The 9,464-nt window shown below is 41.6% G+C and overlaps 1 long non-coding RNA gene across 1 annotated transcript; it reads right to left on the bottom strand.

Annotated features, from left to right (window-relative positions):
- Window positions 1-2,281: 2,281 nt before the first annotated feature.
- Window positions 2,282-6,032, bottom strand: LOC105989014. The gene is made up of 3 exons (XR_001175229.1): window positions 5,925-6,032; window positions 3,512-3,582; window positions 2,282-2,370 (listed from the first exon to the last, which is right to left on the bottom strand). It is a non-coding gene; the product is annotated as an uncharacterized LOC105989014 (long non-coding RNA).
- Between the last annotated feature and the right edge of the window lie 3,432 nt (window positions 6,033-9,464).

The following is a 9,464-nucleotide window of genomic DNA, read 5'->3' as shown; positions in this document are numbered from 1 at the left end:
CATGATCAATAAAGCATGAAGCCCTGAGTTCAAGTCCTGGTTCAACCTTTGTCCAGGCTGGCCTTGAACTATGGTCCTTCTGATCTCAACCTCCTGAGCATCTGTGATTACAGTGTGAGCCGTCAAGTATAGCCTTGTCAGGTTTTTGTCGACAGTACCTTAGTCTAGCAAGTGCTAAGTGTGTATGTATTGCATAAATTGTCATCAATGATATTACCAAGGAAATGCCTCCTTCAACCCATGGATTGCTTTAAGAAATTGCCTAACAATGATTTTTGGAATGACTTCAACATTAGGTAATACCCTCAAAATGTCCACTGGCTGCATAGTACATGTTAGCCAGGCTTCACAGTTCACTTAGGAAGATGAGCTCAGTGTTTGCATAATCAGTGGGGCAAGCTTCCTATTGGACGGTCTTTTAAATATTGTGTATTAAAGGATGAAGGGCAGGTGTCTGAGGTGTCAAGGAGCAGCTGTACCCTAGCATGAGATGCCTGCTGCCCGCAGCAGAAGAGCTCTGATGAAAAGCAGAGGAAATTACAGTTGTCGGTCCTTGTGGTCACAAGGGCATGTGTTGCATTTGCAAGGTCATCATGGGATAATTCAGGGTGTAGCTTGAACACATTCTGCTGCTGAAAGGGAGATTCTTTTTCTTACCACATCCGACACATGGTTTGCCAGAGGAAGGGCACGAGATCAGCAGCACTGATGAGCTGGCTTGGTGTTTTTAGGCCACATCTCTAGTAAACCATGACTTCTTCTGACTCCTCCAAAAAAGCCAACAGAATTTACTCATTACCAAGTGTGAACAGCAGTCACACAAAGCCTCCAGACTGCTTTTGCCTGCCATGCCAAAAGCCACTTTTCAAAAAAAAAAAAAACAACAACAACAAAAATCAAAAAAACAAAAAACAAGCAACCAACCGACCACAAAAAAAAAATCTTAATAATAACACTGTCAGTACTTACTGCACTAAAACTTTAGGAGGGAAAAGTTTTAACCTCTGTCTTAGCAGCAGATGAATGCAAGATTTATTCTCTAGGTTAAATCTAGAAATTAAAAGAGAATAGGATATCATTATAAAGGCTACATGTAGGGAATCACACAGTGCACTTCCTATGCATAAAGTAGATGAAGAGCCAAACAAATGCTAAGGCCTATTTGCTGGCTGAGGGTGCATATTAATGCTCACTGCTCTACAAGCCCCTTGTGCTTCCCCAACACCTTTGGTGATGAGTCAAAGGGCCTAAGACCATATGGTTGACTTGTTTGTTTGCCTGTTAGTGGGCAAATCACTTACATAGGAATTGATAGCTTAGGTTACAATCTTAGGTTGTCTATTTTCATGCTTTGTGGTCTCTGTTAAATTACTTAATCTCTCTGAGCTCTAATTTCTTCACCTTTAAAGTGGAAATAATTATTTCATGGGGTTAAGAAAATAAAATAATTTAGATTAAGTGTTTTGTGAACATTCAGTTAATTTTAGCACTTAGTTTTCGGTCCCGTAAAAGTCTAGTAGTTCAAAGTCAGGTAACTGGGATCATCCCTAGGCAAACTGTGTATTACACACAGCTTTTAACCTTTTTATAGCTTGTTTAAAGCCCTAGAGCATTCTTTATCAACCTTATCAAAATGGCTATCAGTGTCATACTTCTTGACTGATGGACTTGTGTAGATTATTTCCTATGATGAGTATTTTTATACTGCTAATGTAACCTATTTTGTTTTATAATATTACTCTGTTGGGGGACGGGTGGGGCATGACAATCCTGAGGCTTATACTCAGGGACTAGGCACTATTCCTAAGGTTGGCTTTTTTTTAATACTGTTTTTCAGTTTATTTGCTCAAGGGTTAGGGCTCTACCACTAGCCAAGTTCTACTCCTGGCTCTCTGGTGGATAACTGGAGCTAAAAGTCTCAGAGACTTGCCTGCCTAAGCCGAGCAGGAAACTGATTCTTAGATCTGAGCCTATTAGATGTAAGTACCCAGCATCTTAAAGTGTGTAACTTTGGTTGGTAATATGGAAACAGAAAAAAAATTACATTATAGTTCCAGAGAACTATGTAGTATCAGTCCAGGAAATAATAAATACCTTTGTTTATGTAAGCAAATTAGAAGGTAGGGTGATTATGGATTTCAGTTACAAGTTAAGGAGAAGGATGAGAATAAGGTCTTAGAACTTAACCTTCCGAACATTCTCAGGGCATAGTCAAACACTTATGTATAGAAAGAGTGTGAAGTAAGTAGTATATAAGGAAAACTTCTTTTTTATTTGTAGGACAGAGATGACTTATCCAGACATCATATGGGAGATGAAAAAACACATAAATGGGATTTTTTGACAGCATTACATCGCAATCAGATAACTCTGAAAAAAAAAAAGACAGGCTGTAATAAAATCCCTTTCTGTTTGATGACTGGACACAACTCTATGACTTAGAAGTAAGTTAGTACATCACAATACCCAGCAACTGAAATAAAGCAAAGTAAAAGAAGCCTAATATATATATATATATATGTAAGTATAATTGAAATCAAAATTTATCATCATCATGAATAACTTTAGAACTGTGATGAGGGGACTTTAATTCCTATAGAAATCTGTTTTTCATATGGAAGTATTTCATACCCAAGAACTAAAGTTTGTTCCCATTAACTATTACACTTAAGTCTCTTTCTTTGTTTATATGTCTGTTTTACAGAGACAGTGGAAGTTTAGAAAACAGTAATCGGCATTTTATTATTTTATTTTATTGAGACAGGATCTCATCATATAGACCAGGCTAGTCTGGTCTCAGCATCTCCATTGCCGGGATTTTAAGCTGATGCCGTCACACCCAACTTTCACCTTGATTTCTAATAAAGGCCGCACATGTAAAATTTTTGTTTTGCATTTTGTGTTGACTTTGGCTGAATTGTTGAGAGTGAATCTGAAACCACTTTAAAGTTGAGCATTGGTATGTGTGTTGTTCCATATAAATTAGTCTTCTTTTTTTTTTTTTTGTCGGTCCTGGGGCTTGAATTCTAGGCCTGGGCACTGTCCCTCAGCTCTTCAGCTCAAGGATAGCATTGTCTACCACTTCAGCCACAACACCACTTCCAGTGGTTTATTGGTGATAAGACTCTCGTGGACTTCCTTGATCCCGCTGGCTTTGCACCTTGATCCTCAGATCTCAGCCTTCTGAGTAGCTAGGATTACAGGTGTGAGCCACTGGTGCCTGGCTTAGTCTTCTTTTTTAATAATGAAAATACTGTCTGCCCTGAGTTTGGATTTGACACTTAAAATGAATTACACTTTTAACTCAGATTTTCCTTATAACATTTATGTTTCCTTTTCTTTGTATTAAAAAAACAGCCTTAGTAAATATAGTGAGTAGTATATGAATAATAATGAACATTCAGATATTCTATAAAGTTAACAGCACTACACAAAATCTTATGTTTGAAACTGTCACTTTTTGGGTTTCCAAACACAATTTCTAAGGAATATATTGTGCAAATAAACTTACATTTAATTATTCTGCAGAACTGACTCACCAATAGCAGTAAACAGGGACAGAAACACAAATTTATAATGTGGCTACAAATACAAACAAAATTAACTGGTCAGATGATATACTTTGGAAATGTCACCCTTTCAATTTTAAGATTCCCTGGGTCAGTACTAAGGTCATTCTAACGAGTAATGTCTCCAAGTTGATAAGTTTTCATTCACATAGGAGAATTACAATGATTTCCTCGGTTGGTTGGTTGGTTGGTTGATTCCTTCCTTCTTTTGTTTCTTCCTGTACTGAAGCTTGAACACAGGGCCTCCCTCTTTCTCTCTTGGCTTGATTGTACATAGTTTGGTGCTCTACCACTTGAGCAAACTCTCTAGCCTAGCATTTTGCTCATTATTTTGGAGATGGAATCTCACAGACTTTTCTTCAGAGGCTGGCTTTTAACTGGGTCCTCTGAATTTTTTTTTTTTTTGTTTTTTGTTTTGTTAGACATAGGGCTTGAACTCTGGGCCTGGGCACTGTCCCTCAGCTCTTCAGTTTAAGGCTAGCACTCTACCACTTGAGCCACAGCGCCACTTCCGTTTTCTGGTGGTTTATTGTAGATAAGAGTTTCACAGACTTTCCTGCCCAGGCTGTCTTTGAACTGAGATCCTCAGATCTCAGCCTCCTGAGTAGCTAGGATGACAGATGTGAGCCACCAACACGCAGCTATGAACTTTCTGAGTAGCTTAGAATTACAGGTGTGATTCATTGGTGCCTAATCAGTTTATTTACTGATCTGAACAGATTTTTTCTTAAAACTTTGCAATAAACTAAACTAAATTTCATGGGAAATGACAAAAGTGAATACCTACATGGAAACTAAACACACAGCATTTTCCCAATTTCTAATATTTAGGAAGCTTTAAGCAGCAAGTAATAAAAATGCAAGTTCAACACACAGAGATTAATCATATTATGCAAAAGAAATTTTTTAGCAGACTAGAATGTAATTCATTAAGTCAGTAACGACCATGTGCTCAGGTTCAGGACTGAGGAAAAAGCCCAGATGTAGGAGCATACACAAGGCCCTGAGTTCAAGCCAGCATAAAAAAAAAAAAGAATGAATAAGTAAATAAACAAATGTTGCTCAGGTGTTTTCTACTTTCCCACACCATTATCCCTAGTGTACGGGCTCCCTTTGGTTGCAAGACAAATGTACCTGTTTCTGGAACCACATCACTGTATGTTAATATCTAGAACAAAGAAGGGACTGTTTATTTATTGTCAAACCTTTATGTGTAATTATTTTTCATTATCTTGAAATAGTTGTAGAAAAGGGTTTCATTTCAACCTCTGTTTATTAGTACACTGCATCTTGATCACTGTTAATTTTAATGAGTAAAATAATCTTTCCCAGAAGTCTCTTCAATGACTTCCTCTCATCCTTCATTTTCTAAAGTCAAGTAACATGCTCATCCTTAAGCCAATCACAGCAAAAGTGAAAATGGCTACCATAACCAGCAGCATGGGTGACGGGAGAGTAGCTCTTGTGTAGGCCAGCCATCCACAAACTCTTTGATTTGATGATACCTTAAGATGGTCCTTGTTTTTAAACTTCTTGAACAAAATTTTTGAAGACAATAAAGAGATTTTTATGGGCAATAGATATTAATATTTATTAGAAATTAAATTCTGAAATAAAAAGTTAAGAATCCATTTAAAATAACACTAAACTCACTAGTTGTTAATATTCTGTGGTTGAGAGAATAATAGCCCCTACTAATAATAGTCCACATGCTAATTCTTAAATTAAGGTTGGTGAGGTGGCTAGATTATCTAGAGAGGACCAATATAATTACAAGGGCAGTTATAATGCAAAGACAGGAGCAGATAGATGAGTATCACAGTGATGAAGTTTGAGGAAGATGTGTCTGGCTAGTGCAGGTTCAAAGATGTAAAGGGGTGATGAGTCAAATAGTGGCCTGAAGAAATTAAATTTTCTTCAAGGATACAGAAAGGAACAAAAGCCTAAAAATAACTTTGAGTTGAGCTTAGTGAAGCCTGTTTCTGATTTCAGACCTCATTAAAAGTAGAATTATAAAATTTTGTGATTTAATCTACAGGTGTGTATGTGTGTGTGTGTGTGTGTGTGTTGGTACTGGTTTGCACGCTACCTGGTATTTTTATTGGTTAACTGGAGATGGAGTTTTCTGGGTTTTTCTGTGTGGGCTAAGTTTTGAGCTAAGAAACTCCAAGTCTTAGCCTCCAGGATTCCAAATATGAGCCACCAGAGTGCAGCTTGAGCCACTAGCTTCTAGCTCTGAGTTTGTAGTAATGTGCCACAGAAGCAAAGAGAAACAAGCAACACACATTTTCAAACTAACAGTAATTGTTTTCCAAAACAAAAGAAAAAATAGTGAGAATAGAGGCAAAGACTTACAATTTTGTGGCACTGCTCTTAAATTCTGATGGAGGAAAAGAGAGGTGGATCATCTTGTCTCTAACATTAAGACTGTTGTGATAATCACATATCACATTTTCTTTGAAAGCAGCTATAAACAGATGAAAGAAAAGAGTGAGTAAAAGCAAATAGCTTCTTGTTATCGCAACAAAAAAGACTTTTGACTTCCCAGACTTCTTAAAATGGCTCCGGCGATTCCTGAAATCCCCATCCCACACTTTGAGGATCACTGGTTTATCATATCCTACAAAAGAACAGACTCTTTTTTTCTCTCCTTACAGTTCTAGAGCAAACTTGCCTGGTGATATGGTTATCAGATCAATGTAATGTACCATCTTTTGACATTTCTTCATTAAGTCAAGCAATATTTACAATATTATACTTGGCGCTACACAGGCTGAACAAGTTAGATCCAGTCCTTGCCCTGGTAGAGCTTACATTTTAGTTGAAGAAAAATAATACATATATAAAGTAAAAAAATGCACATAATTATAAGGGATACGAAAATATGTAATGGGAGAAAGTGATGAGTATTCTGGATGGTGGGTAAAAAGCTACTTGAGTCTGCTGAAGTGAAATTAGAGCTGATATATGAATAATAAAGAAAACATGAGAGAACATTTCAAGCAAAGGGAAGAGTAGTAGCAAAGAGTAGAAATGAGGGTGACAAGTTAGAGGAACAAAAGGAAAGTCAATGTGGCTTGACTGTGGTCCACCAGGGAAATGAACAAATTGGAATAGGAGAGTTGAAAGAGTGAGGCCGGTATATATAGATCATTAAGGTCTTGCTGAGCACAAAAAGGACTTAAGCCTTTATTCCAATTGCCATATAAGCCCACTGGAGGAAGTAAGAGACTGAAATTCTCTTTGCTTCCCCCCCCCCCTGTAAATTCTACCACCTTTTCTAAGGTCTGCTTTTAAACCCAACACATTCTCCATCTTGCTAATGATTGTCTAGAAAGGCAGAGGGACCTCAAATGGACACATCTTGCCACACATAAATTGTTTGTATGTTAACATCAAAAACAGACAGCTCTGGAACCAATCAGGGGAATGTAAATTGCAGGTTGCTTGATAGAGAGTTAACTTCTACATGTTGGCCAGGGTAGGTGTACAGCCAAATTTGCACTGTGTGAATAAAATTGTTTGGCAGCTGCTGGTCTGTCACTTGTCCAAAGTAGTGTGTGAATGAATTCATATGGTAATGACTCTGAAATTAGCAACTACCTTTTGTCATCTTTCTATGACACAGGAAAACACACCAAAATTTGGCTTGTTTCTGGACAATTCTTGGGATGCTTCTCAGTTGCTCAGAATGCACATTTGGTCATCATTATCCCTTGTGTAATCAATTTCTACAAACTGCAGGATGATGTTACAGTTATGTTTAGAGAATAAGGGAACATGCTCCACACCTTAATCAAATCATCTAAAGATGAGTCTTCTTAGATAACATGCATTTAAGAAGATGCGGATAGTGGTGGTTAGATACTACTCTATATTTTATGCCACCATGAGAGAAGTAATCTTGTCTTCCACGGGAAACTTGGGAGATGAACCATGTGCCTAAAACTCTAAGGTATTTACTATAATATGGGAGAAATGTTTACTAGACAAGTTGTTCCACAATAAATTGATGCATAGAATCCACAAATACAGAAGTGGCTTGAACCTTGTTTTTGAAAGAGTACAAGAATGGAAACAATCAAATATTTGGAGTTGAGTACCCACAACTCCAGGTGTAGTGCCCCCACCCCCGCATTTTTTTTTTTTAAGGCTGGATCCATGTGAAGAAGCTTAATCACATTTTCAGGCCAGCTGTGGTTACTTTGGGACCTTGTCAGGAATGGCTTCCGAAAGTTTTTTTTCTTTCTTAAAGAATTCATTATTGTGAAAAATTACAGTAAACTTCAGAACAGACTGCATCAAAGAAAATACCGTAATTCCAAGCCTACCTATTTTCAAAAGAATCTAATTGTGATCTCTGAATGCAATTCTGCAGACTCTCTCTCCCTCTACTTGGGGAAGAGAGAAAGGAAGGATGATTTTGTCTCTTCAGTAAGAAGGAGTAATCAAACCTGTTGTTGGGGCCAAGCAAATCTTCGCGATTCTCTTGATTTCTTAGTGCTTAGGGAGTATGCTTGAAACCTGTGCTTTCCTCCCTAAATCAGATGAGCAGAAAAGTTTGCTCTAGCTATGATAAATCTGCACCACGCAGAGATGTTTTTGGCATGCGGTGTGTATTAAGAAGATGATAAAGATTCAGCTCTCCCCTGCACCCCCAATCTCGCAGCCCAGGAGTGGGTTTCGCCTGCGTGTAGGAAATGTCCTTCAGCTGCAGGCGTGTGTGCGCACAGAGCAGAGCCCGGGCAGGGCGACTCGGGTCGGCTGAGTGTCACCCACAGATGTGACCGGTCTTCCCCACCAGAGGCGGCCTCCTCCTTCCTCTCCCCTGCCCAGCTCCAACCCAAGGCCCGCGGCCCAGACCCGGGGAGGGGGGGGGGGGGAGGCTTGGGGGGAACGTCCGGGGCGGTGGGGGGGGGGGGGAGGAAGGGGAAGGAAGCTCTCGCCGCAAGCCGGCGTCTGGCCCGGCACAAATCTCGCCAACACCAGAAACTTTCTTTTAATTCCCCCCACACCACCTCCCCCAGCTGTGCGCAACTTTTGGCCTCTTCTCCCAGCACGCTGTCCCGAGCTTCTGTCCCCTGGGTCTGCTCTCCGCGCCTCCCTAGCGGCACGCGGGGACCCGGGCTGAGAGGGGGCGCAGACGGCGGGCGGCGGGGACGCGCGGAGGAGCCGGGGACCCGGCGGAGAGGGCGCGGCGCGGTGCGAGGAACCGGTCGCAGGCGACGAGGACCGGCGGCGAGTGCCCGGGAAGGAAAGCGCCACCGCGGGCGGCTTGCGGGAGTCGGAATAAAGTTCGCGCCCTTTCCCCGGCGCTCCGCAGCCCTCGCCTCCACGTCCTCCCTCCCTCCCTTCCTACACCCCCACTTTTTCTTTCTTTCTTTCCTTGACAGCTGGGCGCCGAACGGCCACCTCCACCTCCACGCCCGCGCGGGGCTCCCCGGGGGGCTCCAAAGTTGTTTTTCTAGCCCCGGAAAGAGCCACACGGACACACAGAAAGGAGGGCGAGAGAAAGAAATAAAACAAACAGCCAGCCCCTAAACTAACAGGCTGTGTCGGTGGGGGAGAGTGGTGAAACACACATCCCCTCCCCAGCCCTCCGAGCCCCCGGAAAGCCGGGGACAAACAACAGCCACAACCCCCACGCGGGCTCCGCCGACGCCGCGCCGGGGACGCAGCCTGGCCGGCGGGACAGACTGGAAGAGAGGGGCTGCAAGAGAAACTTGTGGGGTTGGCACGGCCTCCCCGGCTCTCCTTGAGCAGCACCCCCCACCCCCCCCTCCCGGGACAGTCCGTTCCTTTTTTTTTTTTTGGCCCGAGGAGGAGCGAGGGGAAGCGCCGGGCCGGGCCGCAGGGAGCGAGCGCGACCCTGGGCGCGGGTGTAAATCAGTCACC

This window comes from Dipodomys ordii, unplaced genomic scaffold (genome assembly GCF_000151885.1).
Source record: "Dipodomys ordii isolate 6190 unplaced genomic scaffold, Dord_2.0 Scaffold53, whole genome shotgun sequence".
NCBI classification, from domain to species: Eukaryota; Metazoa; Chordata; class Mammalia; order Rodentia; family Heteromyidae; genus Dipodomys; species Dipodomys ordii.
Note: the sequence above shows the minus strand (reverse complement) of the source record. Positions and strands in the feature narration are given on the sequence as shown.